The sequence below is a fragment of the Leucopleurus acutus genome (assembly GCF_964270905.1).
Source record: "Leucopleurus acutus genome assembly, chromosome: 5".
NCBI lineage: Eukaryota > Metazoa > Chordata > Mammalia > Artiodactyla > Delphinidae > Leucopleurus > Leucopleurus acutus.
Window position 1 is genome coordinate 61,492,887 of NC_139147.1, and position 20,359 is coordinate 61,513,245.

General features: G+C 35.3%; 1 protein-coding gene across 2 annotated transcripts in view; it reads right to left on the reverse strand.

Moving 5' to 3' along the window:
• The window catches only part of ZBTB20 (zinc finger and BTB domain containing 20), a 799,009-nt gene extending 780,452 nt beyond the window's left edge, over nt 1-18,557 (reverse strand). For both annotated transcript variants that reach the window (XM_082839976.1, XM_082839970.1), the window contains exons 1-2: nt 18,509-18,557; nt 16,440-16,534 (exon numbers count right to left, since the gene is read on the reverse strand). The gene's annotated coding sequence lies outside the window, so the exon portion shown is untranslated. The remainder of the gene's footprint in view (nt 1-16,439; nt 16,535-18,508) is intronic.
• Between the last annotated feature and the right edge of the window lie 1,802 nt (nt 18,558-20,359).

Sequence of the window (20,359 nt, forward strand, 5' to 3'; positions counted from 1 at the left end):
TGGCACATCTGGTGTCTGGTTACTAAAAGATGATAAAGATTTTACTATTTAAAGTATTCATGCTATAGTCACTATTAACTGCAGCTATAAATTACAAGTAGAGGATTTCTAATGAAATATAACAACAGATTACACCACTGTGTTTAGCTGTCCAAGGCCATTTATTAAGTCAAAACACAACACAACATTATTATCATGTCCAGATGAGATGAAGGCCCAGACTTCCCACAAAACATTAATATCTCTATACTAGAACAGAGGACATCAGGAGATATACCTAAATAAAGAATTTTCCTCAATGACCAGCAAAACAAAGAAATTCTGGAGACTCATTTTAAACTTTAAGCAATTAAATGTATTCACACCTTCCATAGATCCCAGTTTTGTCCATTTGAGGCTTTGATAGCTTCATCAGTAATACATTCTATTACTGATATGTCAAGAGGCTTAATATCAAACATGTAACTTGAAATACATATATGTATATATATACAAAATATATGTCCGTTAAGTGTAAAAAATGGCTGCCTTCAGATTTTTATTATCATCATCATTCTTTGCACAATGAATTATGTTTTTCAAAGCACTTAAACATTTATTACTTCACTTGATCCTCAAAGACTGTGTGAAATAAGTGATGAAAATACACTATTTTAAAGATTAAGATTCTGAGACACAGGAGTCAAATGATTTGCCTGAAATCATGACTTCTAGTCTTATTTTTAAACACCCTTAAATGCTTTCATTTCTACACTTTATTACCTTGGTAAAATCATTACTGTACTTAAAATCTATTATGTCAATCAGCAAGTATTTATTTATTAAGCAATTTCTATGTGTAATTCTTCCATTCATTCATTATTGTTGTTATAATTAATTTGTGAAGTGACAGGGGTAATATTAGAAATATTTTATAACTGACACAGAAGGTACCAATCAAAGAAAATGAACACTGAACAAAGTGAAACATACCACCTAACTTTTACTAAGGGATATCAGCTGCATGTCAGCCCTGACATGGGAATGATCCATGTAATTTGATTTGATCTAAAACTATAAATTATTAAGTTTATTTGGCCTGAAATGCTAGACAATTATCTAAGGATTTTTTAGAACATGTAGAAAATCCTAGTAGCATGTGATACAAAATTAAATAAATAGCAAATGTAAAGGAATAAAAAATTCCTTGGTACCAATATTGAAAAATATGAAATCATTACCATCAAAAGTAGCCATAATATTTTTAAACACTTTAATTTGACTTCTTAATACATATACAGCCAAATGTACTTAATTTTATTAAAAAGCATAAGTAGGATTTTGAACATGTTTTTAGTGCAATTTTTCTTTTCCTTTTATTGCTTGGCTCTCTGCTTCTCTCCCTCTATATTTCCTCCCATTCAAAGCAATCCATTTTCACAACATAGTATGCACCCTTCCATATTCTCCCTTTGCAAATAAATAACTCTACTATGAAGCAGATATACACATATAGATATTTACATATAAAATACATATTCAGGGATTTTGGTCATTATTTTATAAGAATGTAACATCAACACACACTTTTCTATAACTTGCTCTTCTCACTATCAATAACTCCAGAAATTCCTCCAGATCACCTGAGATATCTTTAATTCACATCTTTTAATAACTGCATTACAATCCATGGTATGAATTTCCATTATTTATTAGCATTATCTTATTAATGTTATTACTACCCCCCCCCCGCAGTTTTACTACTACAAAAAAGCTGTAACAACTTTGAAACCAAAAAATACATATGCCCTTAAATATCAATACTTGTATTTCTATGGGATATATTCCCAAGAATAAAATTGTTCAATCAAAGGATATAATAGGTGTTACCAGACTGCATTTCAAAAAAGTTAAAGCATAGCACATTTGCACCAGTAACAAGTAAGAGTCCCTTTTTGCCACATCACCACTGGCAATAAATATTAAACCCATCAGACTAACAGAAATTTTAAATGCTAAGACACATTACATCACTGTTACTTATACTTGAATTTCCCTAGTGAATTTGAGCATCTTCTCTTATGTTAACCAATAGAATTTGCTTTACTGTGAATTATCTTTTCCATTTACATTGGGTTGTTTCATAACTTTTTTCTTAGCATTGTCTAAGAGCTCTTGGATATTAACCTTTCATGTTAATAAAAGTAAAATTATAAATACTTTTCCAAATCTACATTTTTCTAATAACTTTTATTTTTATATAAAAGATTTTTTTATTTTTATGCAATCAACAATGTTAAGTCATTTTAAATTTTTTGCATTTTCACTACTCTTAAAAAATTTTATAGTCTCCTAGATTTTTTTGGCAAGTTTTTTGTTTTGTTTTCATTTAAGCATTTCATCTTACATGATTTTTGTATAATGTGTGAAATGACAATATACTTCCATTTTTTCCCACAAAATAATCTTTTATGCCAATTCTATTAATTAAATGATTCATGATTTTCAAACTAAATTGTCACCTGTTTCAGGATTCTCTAATCTATTTAATGGATCTATTTGTCTATTCCTATGCTATTACCATATTGTTTTGATTATCTGGCTTTGTAATATGTTCTACTATGTATAATGCAAATCCCTCTTCACTGTTCTTTTTCATATTTTCTTGCCTTTTTTTAGCACTTAATCTTCTATGTAATTTAAAAATAACATTGTCTAGCTCAAAAAAGAAAAAAAAATCCCTGCTAAAAATTTAATTGGAATTGTATTAAATAAATGTATTAACTTTGGGAAAATTAACATTTTGCTATTGTTTTCCCATACAAAAACATAGTTTGTGCATCCTTTAATCATATCTTGTTTTATGTCTTTAAACAGTACCTCTTTTTTACATACAGGTCCTATATTATTCTTGGTAATTTTATTAATAAGCATTTCATAATTTGTGTTTCTATGGAAAATTAAATAATTTTTTCCTGTTGGGAAAAATGGTTCCTAGATGCCTATTACTTCCAGAGAAAAGTTATCAATTTTCATCTAATTATTTTCTATCCAACTACCTTTTTAATTTATCTTACTAATTTTTCTAGATTTTTAAATTAGAGTTCTAAAATTTTTAGGTCTGATATCAGCCAAAAGACATGTTAAGTTAGTCTCTACAAATGTTAGTGTTATTTATATCTTTGACTATTATATTTGCTGATGCTCCCTACTCAATGTTAAATAATTGTGATAAATAATTACTTGTCTAGTATCTGATATTAATTGAATTTTTAAGATTTAACTATTTCAGGTTATATTTTCTGTTGGCTGTGAATGAAAATATTATATTTAAGCAATCTTATTGAAGATGAATGTATAATTTTTCCCTTTAATTTGGTGATGTAATGAACAATACTGATATATTTCCTGTTGTTAAATCATGCTTGAATTCCTACTTAAAAAGAAAAAAGGAAAATTCTAGGTCCTAGTATATTACTCTTTTAATTCATGCTGATACTATTTGCTAATCTGCATTTTATATAGAAATTTTGCATTTCTTTCATAAGTGAGATTGAACTATAATTTATTTCTGTACAATTTTTATCAGAGTTAGATATTAAATGAAATTAGAAAATATTTCATTATTTTTCAATGGCCTAGCATAATTTAAATTATATCAGAATTAGTTATTTCTTTAAGTTTAAGCGATCACATGTGGTTAGTTTTCTAATTTCTTCAGTACTAATAGGTAACCGTTTTCTACTTCTTCTTAGGCCGATATTTATAATTTGCATTTGACCATATGATGTTCTGTTTCTCAGGGGTTTCAAATTTATTTCCAGAGAGTTGCATTAGATTTCTTTTTTTACCTTACAGTTTTGTCAACTTTTTCATCCCTAACTAGTATCTATTTTTGCTCAATTTCCTGTTTGTAAACTTTATTATTATTAGCATAAAATTCATATAACATAAACTTCACCATTTTAACCATTTTAGAGTATACTGTGGTTGCTTTTAGTACAGTCAAAAGGTTGTATAAACATCACCAACTATCTAGTTCCAGAACAAGGAAATCCTATACCCATTAAACAGTCGCTCCCCATCTTCCCTTCCTCCAGCACTGACAGCCACTAATCTACTTTCTGTCCCTATGGATTTGCCTATTTTGGACATCTCACATAAATGGAATCTTATAACATATGGCCTTTTGTGTCTGACATCTTTCACTTAGCATAGTGTTTTCATGTTTCATCCATGTTGTAGCATGTATCAGTACGTCATTTCTTTTCATGGCTGAATAATACTCTATTGTATGCATACACCACATTTTTATTTATCCATTTATTAGTTGATGGAGAGCTTCTTTGATTTGAGTTTATTCCACTTTTTGGCTATAATGAATATTGCTGCTATGAACATTTGTGTACAAGTTTTAAGTGAACATATGCTTTCAACTCTCTTCCACTTCAGAGTGGAATTACTGGCCTCATTTTCTTTTTTGCTTTTTCACCTTCCCAAGGAGTTTATGTATTATATTAAGTCTTTTGAAAGAGCCAGCTTTTAGACTGATTTTTTATTACATTTTGTTTTCCTTCATTAATTTCATATTTTAAAAAATTAATTTCCTTTTATTCTCTCTTATATTAGTGTTTATTCTAATTTCTTAAAGTTACTAGATAATCCTTTATTTTCCATCTTAATAATGAAGGCCTTTAAGGCTATCAACTCTACTCCGACAATCTCTTTACCTGTTTTCAATAGGTTTTTACATAAAATACTCTCTTTTTCATTGTTTTCCAAATGACTTCCTCTTTTTTTTTTTTTCAAATGACTTCCTCTTTATCCAAGAGTTATCTAGGAGTGTTCTCTTTAATTTCTAAATAATTAATAATTTTTGTCACCTTTTAGAAAAACTTCTTAAATTCTAATTATACTAGATTATAATCAGAGGATGTGCCTGCAAAATCTCTGCTTTCTAAAATTTATAAAGTTTTCTTTGCGGCCAAGCACAGAGATGTTTAAAAATATTTCAAGAATATCAGATTCTACAAATATATTGCTTCTGAGTTATAGTATTCCATTTCTCTTAGTCATTGTTTGCATGTGTTTAACAGAGCTGTCTAGACTTTTCCAATAGTTTTTACTTAACATACTTATCTACTATAAATAAGCCTGCTGTATACAGAGTTATGTGGTTATTCTCTTCATAAACTATGCCTTTCATCATTACAGTGCCCCTTTTTGATATCAATGCTGTCACTCATGTTTCTCTGTTTTCCTTTTGTTTGCCTTTGCCTGATGTCTTTTATGTCCACCATTTTACAAATAACATTTCTTTATAATTTTGACACAGGTGTTTTTCTTGTAATATAATTTGAGTGCCTTATGTTTTTAAATTCAATCTGACATCTGTTTTCTTAATGGGAGAATTTAGTCCATTACATTAAATGAAATAATGTGCCTAATTGTATATCTTCCAATTACTTATATTTATTTTTAATCTTACATTATTGTTTCCTTATTTCCCTTTTCCGTATTTTTTTGTTTGATCAAGTGGCTCTGCATTCTATTTTCTCCTTGCTGCTATGAAAGTTCTACATGATGTTTTATCATGCTAACCTTCCCTTTCTCTACTCTAATTAACAGATGTATAAATATATATATTTTTTCATGTATCTATCTTTCTAAGACAAATTTTTCCTCCACCAAGAGGTTCTATCCCCCACCCCTTTCTCCTAAATAAATGAGATCTTTAGGATACATTCACTTTTCTCCTCTTTTCTTCCTCCTCTCATCTCCCACCACTTATTTTCCTCCTTTTTTACATTCCTCCTGTCTACTCCTGCCATCAACTAAGTGTTGATAAGACAGTTTTAGTACATTAAAAATTTTCTTTACATAAGTATGATCCTTTTATTTCAAAAGTCTGAAATTGTCTATTTTATTACACATTTACTAGCCATCTATCTTTCTCTCTTAAAGGAAATTATACACACAACACAAACAATTATATACAAATGCTCATTATTTACCACTATTTCCTTTCCTTTTCATCTTGAAATCTTTGTCCTGGTTCATTTGTTGTTTGCTTATAATCTATCCTCAGGCATTTTCTTGGATGGGGAATAATAATTATATGTTCTGAGTTCTTGGTTTTCCCTAAATGTATTTCTTTCACCTTGGCTGGCAAATGACAACTTTCTGGGAATTGAGATTCTTGGACTGTAGTAATTTTCCTTTTGCAGTTTGTAGATGTCATTCCACTATCTTCTTGCTTCCTGTGTTACAAATAGGAAGTCCTATGATACTTCGATATTTCTCCTCTTTATAGGAGAAACTTGTTCTTTCTACTTGGGAGTTTGTTTCAATTTATTTTTAGAGTTCAGAACTGTATCTTTTCTTTCATTCAAGACCATAAATCAATAAACCCTTTCAATCCACAGACTCTGATTTTTCTTACACTCAAAGAAATTTTCTTCTATTATTTAATTATACCTCTCCTCCTTCTGTTCTTATTTCTCCCTCTATAATTCCTATTATTCACATTTTGATTTCTAAACTATCCTCCAAGACTCATCCTTTTTATTCAATATTTTCACCGTGTTTTATTTGTGCTATGTACTTTGATATATTTCTTGCACTTGGTCTTTCAGTTCACTGACTCATGTTTCAACAGTGACCATGTTCTCCGATTTTTCCACTGAGTCGCTCAATTGAGATATGTTTTTCTTAGTATCTGAAATTCTTTTTTGTTCTTTGAATATCCTTAAGTGCTCTTAATATATTTCAAAATTCAGGTTTCATTTATTTTTGCCAATAGTGCTAGTTGCTTGGAGTATGTACTCTAATTTTCCTGCCTGATCTTCCTCCCTCCCTCACTACTGGCTCCCCTTTGATGGATTGTTATTTTTCATTGATAACTCACTGGAACTCTGGTCTGGTTGTTAGAGTATCCTAAATGGCAGAAGCATAACACTTGGAGAAAAGAAATGTAGACAGTCTACCAGTTCCCTGCCAAGGCATGAGGAGGTAGATCACTGTTGCCCTATCTCTGAATTTCTTTTCAGCCTCAGGGACAGAGAAAACTCAGCCAGCACATTCAGCTACTCTGACTTTTTAGCCTACTGGGGAGACTTGGATACATAAAATAGGCAGATATTAACTTTCTCCCATACTGGTTCACAGACCTCTGAAGCCCAAGCTCTTCTTTACAATGTCTACTGTTTTCTGATCTTTATCCCTGAACTTCAGTACTATTCTCTAGTTGCTTGCCCAATTGATGGTAGAAGTTTTCAAAGCAGTGTTTCTCTGCCCAAGGTGTCACAGCAATTGTTTACAGATCTCAGTAGCAATTTGATTCAGAAAGACACTCAGGAATTGGAAGTGAAGGGGAAGATGGCCATACATAGGTCACCTTGTTTTCAGAATCCTTAATTTTAAAAATATTGAGAAAGGGGAGAGGTATGTGGGTCTGGGGTTGTCTGGGAGTTCATTATCATTATTTCCAAGAATCAATACTTTCCTCAGAAAGCATATTCTTGAATATACAAAAACAACAATATGCTCTCTTTATGTTCTTAGATACAAATTCCAAAATATACCATAGCTACTAATCACTTGAAGTACGCTTTAATGAGACCCCAGTTTTAATTATCCCAGGACATAATTATCTTTTCTTTTGGAAACAACTTCAAATCAATTTGCTATAGCTTCAGTTAGTAGAGAGACAAACTATGACTTTGGCAGATCATGTAAGTCTCCCACTGTCTAACTAGCAGGTCTTATAAATATGAAAAAGCATGTCAGCTGTTATATAGGAAAGAAACATGCACCCTACACAGTGGTTTACATGACATTACCCTTCATATTGTCATAGCCCAATTACCGTGTTTGCTTTCTATAAGAGCTAAGGATATAATGTCAATAACATTAAAGTGTTTCATTGGACTGACTTCTAAACAACTTAGATAATAAGGTAAAATTATCTAAAGCTCTGTTTTTTAATTGTGTGAGACTTTATGAACTTATCTTTTTAAGAATTAGGAAGCTCATATAAAATGCTCAAAATCTCATTACAATCTATTAAGTGCAAAAAAAAAAATACTCTGGACTGTTTGTCCTACTATCCAGATAGGAATCATATAGGATATGAAATTTGGATTTCACCCTTGAATCACTAGGTAATGTAATTCTGTGTATTCTATTCAATACAATATCCTGAATTGATTGCAGTAGATTTGCTTTACCACTGATGGGCGATAACTGATATATTTCTTTTCTGAATCATGGTAAATATAATTTTTTATTGGGACTTCTGCCATGACAGAATTTCATTAAGTATCTAAAAGGATAAAAGATCATGAGCATGTGTAAAAATGTCTGGGTCTTAGAAAAGTACAGAGAAACCCTGTAATAGGTATTAATGATTGTAACAATGCTAAATTTGAACCAGTCAAAAGAAAATAAGGAATGAACAGCCTGGTAAGCAAGTACAAAGTAATCTTTCTAGGACAGCTACAAAAGAGTCTAATGAACATTGAATCCTCCAGTGTGCCAGGTACTGTGCTAAGCACCAAGGCTTCAAAGATTAATAAAATACGGTACTGCCCTTAAGGATCTGCAGTTCAGTGTAGTATAATTCTGAATGCTATCTTTCCTGGGTGATGAATGTCAAAGAATGAATGCACCCCTTTCTGCACAATAAAATTCATCATTACACAAATAATAGATAGAAACAGAGGTATGCATAATACAAAATTACAGAAAAACAGCAACCATTTATTTTTGGCTTTTATACACTCTAGCAATTCACTTTATAACAACTGTTGAGACTGTTATGTGAAATACCTGAACCAGAAAGGTCTGGAATCCTGCTCACTTTTCAGCTCAAATCACCCCTTCAACATAATATTGCCTTGTTCTCAACCCTTTGCTAGAACAAGAAAGATTATTGAGAGGGTGAGTTTTCAAAGGTATTTCTCTAAGGGTCAGATATATGAAGGGAAGGGAGGATGCAAACAACATAGTTGTTAAAAAGACTAGATACCACCAGATGTCAAAAGAACGAGAACAAAAGAGTACCAGTGACAATAAACCTAAAGGGGAAAGGTGTCATGAATAAACTGAATGCTGGTTATCTTTCTAACTTCACAGTATATTGTATTAGTGATGTATCAATTTGAAACATACAAAATGATTATTGTAATATATTTCCTAATGCACTAGAAATAAGAGTCTGAAGGAAATAACAGAGATATTGTAATAAGGAAAACTGAAGACACATAAGTGATAGTATAGTTCTTCCATTATTCTTTGACTCCATTCAGACAATCCAACTCTTCCCCACCTCTCTATATATACATAATATAGCTCAACAATGAATATTATCTCTTAAAAACTTTTGAAGTCTCCATACCTTGTAGAAAAAGGGTATGAGTATGTATACATGGCATACACATCTGTTTGTATTTGGTTTGATGTCATTAAAATTATTTGAAATAACAAAAAATCACTTTAAAAGCTTATATAATTCCCTTTTCATTAACTCATGCTGGCAATCATAAATATAATCCAAATTCATGTACACTGACTTCACCTGGGCTGACCATTTGAACCGATTACTCTGATAGAAATGCATTTTTCCTATCAAATAAAATTGAACCTTTCTTTCAGTATAGCGACAATTGAAGGAAAAGTTTACACAAGAGAAGTCTACACTCTATTCCACCTTAAGCCTGGTAGAGCCTGGCTCCATGAATGTGGGAAGAGGAGATATCAAAAGCTAAATCACAACATGAAATGAAATAAAATTAAGGTATAATTTGTTTTACCCATCAAATCCTCAGAAAAGCTAGCAGATGTTTTCTTATATTTGAAAACTGGACAGCAGACGGTAACTTGTACTATAAATGCCCCCCAGAAACAGTGATTTCAGAACTGAATGGTACACAGCAAGTACTCAATAAATGACAGCTATTCTCAGGTTTATCACATAGGTTTCTGTGCTAAATTGCATTTCTTTTTAATGCATCTAAACTTACTGCCTAATTCTAAGTTAGTATTGATAATCATGTTTTTTGTGCCAAAACCATAGCAGTTTTTGTATCCCAGACTCTAGGTGGCCCCTATTTAAGCCAGCTGTTGGTTCTGAAACAAATCTAAGGGTGCAAAAAACAAACAATAAATGTTAGGGCCTTCCAAAGTCAGTAGGATTTACCAAAGTTTTGAGTATATTCTGTTTCTGTTCTGCCTCACCCTTTTTTTCTGCATGATCCCGATTCTTGGTGACTCAACCTGTTTGATTTAGGTCTTTTTGACCTCTGCCTTCCCAGTACTGCCAGTATCTAAAGTTCCCTTTGACCTGCTCCTACTCATGATTTCCTCCATCTGCTTTGACATCTGTTACCCAGCTCCACTGTTGTCCATCCAACCAAATCAGGCAGTGGCTACCCAGTCCATCCTCTGTTAAAACCTTCAGATAAATTCCCTCATAGAAGTTGTACTTCTAGACTGAAGAGTTAAATTTTAAAAACAAACTTTACCATAGCACCCATTCCTCCCACTTAAGCTCTTTCACTTTGTGCCTTTCTCTGGAACCTTCTCCAAATCCACTATGCCTTTCTTGAAATAAAATTACCAGTACTAATCAGGGCGGGTACTAAGTAAAAATGGTCCCAGAAGAGAGGCATGATGAGGTGGTGATTAAGAGTTTAGGTTTTCTAGAATTGGACTTGAGTTTGAATTCCCAACTGTTATACACTAGCTGTGTGACTTTGAATAAGTTACTTAACCTTTCTGAGGCTTAGCTTATCTTTAAAAATGACATAATTAAAGTGCCTATCTCATAGGATTATGAAATTAACTGAAAAAAATTCAGATATAACCAATGTCTGGTACAGAGTTAAGTGCTCATACATGTTGGCTGCTGTTGTTTAGTACAAGAACAGAATGTATTTTATTTTCTTTCACTATGCTCACAACCAATAATTTTGCCAGTCTTTTTGGTACCAATGCCTTTAGAAAAGGGTCTACATTAATTCCTCAGTACATGTGCTGGGTTTCAGTTAACTTATAGTCTAAAATCAGCTTCCCTTCTAAATATCTCTTAGAATGCTTTTTTCCCCTTATTTGCATGCATTGAAGCACTCATACCACCTTTTTTGCCCTATGGTTGATCTAAAATTTTTCTTGCCATTTCTCCCAAAAGCTTAGCATTATCTAATATATTGTCGTGTTTGTTGTATATTCCGTCTATGAGGTAATTTATAAAATGTTATGAGCAGTATCAAGAACGATGGATATGTGTATGGAAGGGGAAGGAACCAAGGATTATATAGCTTTCTCCAGATAGCTGTTTCCATTTGTGAATAGGTAAAGGATTTGACGGTTTTGAGCCTCTCACTACCATTCATACTAGCAAAAGGAATGTGAGTCAATTAAAAAGAAACTGAGAGTGAAATTCTAAATGAAAACTTTGAGGTCATCATTAAATAAATACCTACAGGTAGGTACACACAAATTGCATGCAGTTTGTTTCAGATTCTTCCCACTATTCTTCATCAAAACAGAGTCAACTTTCTTTGTCTATCTTATCAGTCCTCCTATGTAAATCTATCCCTGGATGGATATAATGTAGGATCAAAAATCAAATGCAGCAGTTAAAAATTACCAGTTTTATAAGATCTATATGGAGATGGCCCCTGATTACTCGAAGTATATTTATTTTTTGCTTTAAAAATCAGGCACATAAACCAAATTTACCTTTTTCTTCGAATATATCTATCTATCCATATATTTTATAGAATTAGAAAACAACTCTGAGTTAATTCATTCTATTATTACCTGCTTTCTCCAGTTAAGCAACTTTATGCAGAGTAAAATGCAAAGAATCATGTTTATAAATTCTATTACCAATATATCTACATGAGTAAAGGTGAGCTGGTAAAAATTTATGTAAACTAATAGACATTATAGTTACCAACTATAAAAGATTATCAGTACTTAATATTGTGGCTCTTGTACTACTATGCTATGTTTGAAAGCAAGTATCATTAAAATGAAACTTTTATCCAGGACTGGAAGTAAAAAGCAAAGTCAAATATTTTACATATACTCTTTCCTGGTGCCCCCTGCACATCACATCCAGTCACATTATCTGAAGCTAAAATAAAGACTCAAGTATCAAAAGAAAGATACTCATATTATTAGAGCTGAAAGGGACCCTGAAGGTGAAGGAAGCTAAGGCAGAGATCCAAACAAATTATGTGAAATGCTTAAGATCATACAACTAGTTGCTTGCAACATTATACCAAAAACAATATTTCCAATCTCTACATCTGAAAATTTTTACAATGTGCAATAAAATGAAAGAATTAAATCAAACATATGAGGGATTGGCTGATAAGTTAGATGTCCCCTCAAGCTAAAAACCATTGGATTTAATGACTTCTACTTACTGGATTTTTATATTCCTAGGAAAATAAGTTTAAAATAACATAAAATTGTAAAAACTGACTAGAAGTAAAAACAGCTACAAAGAAAATTTATGCTTTCTTAAATCAAAACCATGGAAAAGGATATTCTTTTAATGCCTAAAGGAAGCCAGAGATTTATGGTTGTGTGTACATGTATGGTAGTGGTAGGGTTTGTTTTGTTTTGTATTGTTTCATTTTGTAAACTGTTAGAGGTTCCTTTTGTGATGGTAATTTGTGTCCCAAAAATGGGGGTACAAAGAAAATGAATTTCTGATAATTTATAAAGTACTTAACCATATATAAATAAATAAGTCTCTAGAAACTTACTAATGACAGTCAGTAAGAAAATGGTTGCCAATAATTTCGAAACTAAAAATCCAAGTCTTTTTAATATTGTTTGAATTTAAAATAAAGAACATCTTTTTTTAAAAAGTAATTGAAAAAGAGATTAAATCAATACACTTAATTCTCTAAACTGTGTGTATATTTTTCCTGAAGTGCATATTCATGAGCTGACAGTAGAGACAGGCTGGCTGCTTTGTTTGACTATAGTTCTGTTTACCTCATACTGTCAAGAATGGATTTTGACACTCACAGTATTAATATTGCTATTTTTATTGATATAATTAGCACTGCTATAAATAATTCCTTGGCCTGCCACATCTAAGAATATCATTAAAATCAGCAATATTAGGGCTTCTTTTTCTTATATGATGCCTTAGAAACAGTCTGCTGGCCCAAAGAACCATGGTGACTTCCTGATGTGGAAGTTACTGGGAAAAAAAAGTTGTCTTGTCAATAGAGACTCCTGTTTTGTGTATGACTTCACTAAATAAACTAGTTTATATTTGTTTGAAACTAAAGTTTCTTACCAATCTGCTGTTTCAATTTCACATCACACCATATTGTACCTAAAACAGGCAATCTGGATTCCCGTTGCTACTTCCCTCCATCCCCACCCCCCCAAATAGCTCAGGAATGGGTTTGAATTATGAGGCTTGAATATATAAAGCAAAAGAATTAAGACACCCAAAATTCAGAATGGGTAGGTGAAAATAAGTGTGCTTGAAGTCACTTGTATAACTGCTAATGGGTGGTCCACTTGTGAGTTTTTAATCATTACATGAAAGCAAAATCAAAACATTTTATCTTGCCTCTAGATCACATCAGCTGCGACAGTAACCTTATCTAAACCTTGAATAGTCTGTTCATAAAACTAAGTGGGATGAAAAACTAAGTGGGGTGACTGACCCAGTGCATATTCAACACAGAATATGAAGGCCAAAACAAAATGACAATAAAATTCAAAACAAGTTTGTGGAAATTTTGGGCTAGTATATTAAACCTTTCTTTGTCTCCATCACTTGACAGATGGTTAGCCTTCATACAGTCTAGTATCTCTGGCAAAGAAATGACTGTGTCTAGCCAATAACACCCCAAATTTTGACTTAAAATGCACTGTACACATACTTACACTTACCTTAAAAATATGAATATTAATTAGTCTTTATTTTATTACTATAGAAATCTGACATGTCAAGATTTTATCTTTTACTCTATGAATACCCCTTTTGAAACTCTCAACTATCTTATTATGTGGATCCAGGGTTCTAACAGCTCTTCACTTTAGATTTCATTCATTTTATGTGCTGCTTAGTAATCATGCTTTAAAAAAACTTCCCAAAATAAATTTTAATCCAAATTATTACAAAATTTACAAAGATTTAATTAGCTTGTATTTCTATGTTGCTCGGGGAAAAGGTTTGGTTAGTAACAGAGTATGTTAAACAAAATCACCTGGGAACTTTGAATGCCTTCCATGTCAACGAACACAAGGCAGGACTGGAATCATTTATCTAGTAATGAAATATGTCTTTATTCAAAAACTGATCATATATAAATACATACTTACATGCACATAAGGACACATTGATCAACCATCCTTACTAGAATTAGGAAAAGTTCTTAATTTTTAACATTCTATTAACCATTCTTCCACTTTGCTTTTCAAAAAAGATTTCAGCTAAAACAATATATTCTATTAGTTACAGTCTCTGCTTTTTGTCCTAAATCTTCCCATTTGTAGCTTTCAGACGCTGCCTGGTCTATACTTAATAGCCACAGGCAATCTCAAAGTTCTCTAAAGTGCATTAATATGTACCCTTTCTAGAAGAATTGATTATGCTACAAATTAGCATAGAGATCTAGTGTAGATATAGATTCAAGCCCTTTACAGCAGGGGATGGGAGGACTGTAGGTAGGAGGATTGTGTGTAAAAAAAAAAAAAAAAAAAAACATGCTACTTAAGAACCGAACTCATACTTGACTAACAAAATAAAACTCACTGTGATAGAGAAAAATAACGAAAATAAGAACTTGTTATTTGAGAACTATGAGCTAGGTTTTGGAAAGGTGAGACACCCACTACTTGAAGCAACAAACTTAGCTTCAAAATCATATACTCCCTTAACCAGGCACCAAGTTTCCTTCAGTTAGAAACCTAGGATTTTTACACCTACAGACTAAATGATTAAAGTAATACTAAAATACTCTGTAATGTTCCTCTTGCATTACAAATGGTCTATTAAATCAGAGAAGTGCCAATCAAATGCTTTTGTAGTTTGAAAGGTTTAAATAACAAAGCATTTTTTGCAGGCCTCTCTTTCTCTTTTTAAAGTCACCTATAAATTAATTACAAATTTCCACCTTCTCTTGGTAAAACCACAACTGTAAAAGATTTAGGCACTTGATTTTTCAGACATATTCTTAAAGCAAATTCTAACTAAACAAATTAAGATATTCTAGTTTATGTTTACCACAATTTGCTAACAAGACAAAAGCTCCACAGGAATTTTACAGTAAATTCCAAGACACAGAATTTTTTTTAATATAAAATAACATTTTATTTATTTCAAAGGCAAGCTTAAAATTACGAAAAAATAAAACCCCTATCTGTTAAAAAGACCTACTGAAACATATGGAGAATATTTCATGACAATAACAAAGGGTACAAATAATACAGTAAGCTCTTCCTTTCTTATCATTGGCAATTGGTAAAATCTCCCTGCCCCTCGAACTTCTCTTTTTTAAATCATATTCCCCCAAATGAGAAAACAGCTAGGTTTTAAAGTTTCATCCAAAACTACCTTCTTCTAGCAATCTGAAGTAACCAAAGTGTATGCGACATTAGAATGTAAACTCCACATGGGTAGGTAATTTTATCTTTTGTTCACTTTTACATCCCAAGTATCTAGAACAGTGTCTAGAACAGTTTGATGAATTTAAAAATCCATTTCAGACAAAAAAAATCACTTCAGAGAATAAATCAGAGCCCATCAAGCTCCACTTCTGTATTCCAAATGTTTTAAAGAATCTCTTCTTACCACTTATTCTAAGATATTTCAAATACTTTGTAATTAGTTTATAAATTTTAGATCCTTTATAGGAACTTAGTTGTATCTTTTATTGTTCTTCTAAAATGACCCAATTTTTTCTAGGAATTTCAATTTGGTTGGAAGGTCTTCTGAAGACTGACTACTGAGATAAAAGTAATTCATTTAAAATGGCTTTTTCCTTGGATTTTATTCCTATACCAAGTAGTCAAAGTCGTGTTAATTTGACAGCAAGAGCAATTGTATATGTATGGGTCTCAAAAACTTCCTGACTTTACTTAGGACACTGGCATCACATCAACTAGTCATTCTGAACAATACCCCTCCTCCCCTTCCACGCACACACACACCAAAATTACAACCCTCACATGTAAGTTGTTCTTTCCTCTAGTACTCCGCTTAAACTCATATTGTCTTTCAGTAGCTAGTTGCTAGTAGCGAATGTACACATTAACTATACCTGTATTTTCTTGGTATAGTAGTTATTTCAAAATACTGGCATCTTAAATGAACTAAACAAGTAAGTATAAAGAGTTCTTCCTAAAAATGGATAAAATTTGACAATTTTTAGTCTTAAACTTCTTTCTTTAGTGTGTTAAAATTGGGACCTCACCATGAAAGGGCGTATTGCTTTGGAGGCTGGTAGCCAGTTAACTTGTCACCTGATCTTCATATGCAAAAGTTCTTTATTCCACTGGTCTGTGAGATCTGAAATCACAAAACCAAAAATACCCAACTGCTGGACTCACTGAGCAGATAATTATATTTCTAGAAACCTCACTTTTTTTCTTCTCCTCACTGTCTGAGCATGATGTATGCTCAAGGCTAAAGCCCTCCAAAATTGAGCTCAATGGAAATCACATCCCCAACCTTAAGAATTAAACCTTGAGCGCTAAGCAATGAGTAATATCAGCAATTCTTCAAGGACAATACCAAAAACTTCCTTGAGAGAAGACTACTTCCAAGAGGGCACAGTGAATGGTATTACCATGCACTATATGTGCATCAACTTTGATACATTCTGATTAAGAATGACAAAGAGCAAACATGGGCATTAAAAAAAATGTAAATTGTTCTTGCTGTTGTTCTTTTCCAAGAAATACAGAAATGCAAATCGTAGCCAAAATTGGACTGGGGATGTGATGGGGTAGAACGGTGTATTTTAACAATTCCCAATCAATAGCAAAGGGTGCATGGGATTAGGAGCAACAGGTAAGAAAGTAAACCATTTATGAATTTGTCGATGGTAACGGATTATTCAATGTGTAAAGCTAGAGAATGTATTTACAAAACGGTCCTTATAATTCATGTTTTAAAACTTTCAATAGCAACAAAAATACTAACTTTAGAACAGAGCTTGCTTGAAAACACTGGGGGAATGAGTGGTCTCTTAATTTTCTTAGCTGAAATTCACACATGACCACGCAGTGAGAAAATTCCACTTGAGCAACATTTTGGTATTTTTAATGGTAAGAAGCAGTTAAGACAATTTTCGCATGACTCGAAGATTCACAAATTCAACTTAGCTTGGGCCAATGCTGATGTGAGGACAGTACTTTACCCACGGGCTGCTTCCAAATTACTTCCTGCTTCATTCAGATTTTTACTGGAGAACTGTCATCCTGCTACTGACCCCATTCAACTGGGTTGGGTTAAGAGATCAGCGGATTACCGCGCTAGTTAGGGTAGCTGTACGCCATATTGTGTTTTTCGCGAATGTTTATCGTTTATGTGTGTGCCTAGCATATGTTTGTACAAGTGTTTATCAATACAACTTTTAGAAAATCCCTGCCTCCTGCCTCTTCAGCATCCTTAAAAAGGCTAACAGCTTTAGGAGGGCAGGGCGTGGGGCGTATGGTGGGAGAAGACCAGAAAGCCACACGGACAGTAATGCATTAAACAATGTAAAAGAGAGTGCATTTCTTTTAAACTTTCAAAAAGCTTCCAACCGTTTTCTCTCAGCTACGGAAAAAGCGTAAACATTTTTTAATGTTTCCAAAGGGGCCCAAAGGAGGAGAGAAAGAAGGAAAGCTGTCTTCCCTTCCCATGCCCCCTTCTCTACAGTCGTAGCAGCGAAGCAGGCGGCGGCCGGTAGCTCCGGCGTCTGGAGGGGCGTCCAGCGGCTCTGGGCCAGGACCCCTCCCGCCCCCCAGTTCTCTGAAGACGCTCCAGATACTGCTAGAGCCACGGCAAGCGGGGAAGGGCGAGGAGGGAGGGGGCGGAAGACAAGCGGGCGCCTCTAGTAGCTCCTGAGCCCCGGCTAGTCCCCCTCAGCTCCTCTTCTTGGTAGCGGCAGCTCCAGGCGCGGGGAGTAGAAAGAAGGCAGAAGACACGTTTCCAGCTGCGGGACGCCCCGCCCGATCCTGGAACCCAGGACCCTCCCGCGTTCCCTCCCTCCGCGCCGGGTCATGCGAGGCCACCGCCGCCGCCCGGCGCGAGGAGGGGCGCTCGGGGAAAGGGGCCGCCGGGGGGAGGGCACCCGGGGGAGGGGGCGCGCGCTCGGCCGGCCAACAGCCCGCGGGCTCGCCACTCTAACTCGCTCCCCCAACCCCACCCCGCGCCCCTCCTTTCCTGTCCCACCGCCCCCCACTCCAAGCGCCTCGCAGACGCCCCGTCCCCCACAGCACGCACACACCCCTCCCTCCAGCCCGCCCCACAACAAATTAGAGTTTTTGGCGTTACCTCCTCGCGCTCTTTAATCTTCTTTCCTCAACTCCTAAACTTCCCCCCGCCCCTACTTCTTCGGCAGAAGGCCCACATTGGGCGCCTCACGCCGCGAACCCTCTATCTTTTCCTGCTATTGGGTTGCCCCCACGCCACTCTTGGCTTCAGTGAGCCAATAAGAATGGGACGCCCCTCATGAGGTTGCCGCCCATAAACAAAATGCACTCTTCCTCCTCCCCTCACCTGTCCCCGCCTCCATCTGCCTCTTCCCTCATCTCTACCAGCTTCGATTGGGCTAGAAGAGGCCCAATCCGCTATCTCAGACACCCATTGGAGCACTGAAACTTCGCTCAGAGAACTGTTAACAGGCGATTGGTCAGCAGTCTTTCCGCTCCCCCCCTCACTCCGCCGCACCTTCGTCCACTCTGGAGAGGTCAGTCATATCTCGTTGTTCAGTGATCCGAGAGGTGGGAGGCTATTGGTTGAGAGGGCCCGTCAGACTGGACTAGAGTGAGTCGTGATTGGTCAACACAGACACGATCAGGTTTGGTTGTCTAACCTCCGCCGCGCCCACCTTTTTTCTCCAGGCCCCCGCCCCCTCCTAACTGCTTTTACTTTCTACGCATTTCTATTTCCTCCTTTATTTATTTATTTGTGATAAACTTAAATGACCTGGCGACGGAGGCGGGACTCGAGGCGAGGCCGAGGATGACGAGGGACGGCCGGGGGCCAATTGCCGAGGGGGCTGCCGGGTGAGGGGCAGCGGCGGTGGCCAGTGAGAGGCAGGTGTCTGGAGCGCGTTAGGCCTATGGAGTCGGGATGCCCCAGTGGAGGCGGCGGTTATCCGCTGTCTGGCGCGGCGACCTGGCGCGGGGAGCCGCGGGAGGGGAGGAGAGGGTGTCGCTGTCGCTGACGGCTGAGGCGGCAGGAGGGAACCTGGATCCCGGGCGGTGGGAGGGAAAGCGGGAGAGAGGGTCTGGCGAGGCGGCGGCGCTCAAGGCCACGCTGGGTCAGGCTTGGTTCTTGTGGAGCGGGGTGCAGGTTGCCAAGCCAGGAGGTCGGCAGAGGCCGCTGAAGCAATGCCAGTGCTCAACGGGAAAATGCGTTCGTTCAGGAGGTTTAGAAAAATGCTATGTAAAGCAGTTTGGAGTAAGCCGCCGTTAATATAAATGAGAATATTATTCTAACGGGAGAAACAGATTGTTTCATACTACTAAACGCCTGAAGTACCAGCGACCCAACCCAAGCCCACAAAATTCAATATTCTGAGGGCTAAAAGGAACAAATAAAGCAACACGGAAAATTAAATGCGGTTCAGATGCTTCAATAAAATCTCCATCCTCATCCATTTGTCACTCAACCTAGCACTCCTCAGAGCCAAATTCTTACCAAGTGTTGGTCCAGTACTCAGGCATGGGGGAAATAGACGAGGCTTAAAGCCGGCAGGAAGCTCAGGGAGGATTCCTAAAAAGGATTCCTAAAAAGGGCTAAGAGGGGAAGGAAAAAAAAAATCGCTTTTCACTATACAAAAAAAAAAAAAAAAAACCTGCCAAAATTAAAAGTTGCAGTATTGGGGGAACTCAGCAACAATTTGTCACAAAATAAGGGACTTTATTAAAAATACCATGCATACAAATAATATACTGGATTTGCAATTTGAAAACAATTTTTTTATAGGACATGTATTTGATGTATAGTTTCTAATAGACTCAAGTCGTCTAATTTTTATCCTAGCCTTCCTTGGGACATACAGCATGCCTTAAAGAAAAAATTTTTCATGAAACTTGTTAAAGATGGTTACGCAGATTTTATTCAGGACCACTGAGGTAGGTATAGATAGGATCATTGCAATTGAATTTTGCAGGGGGT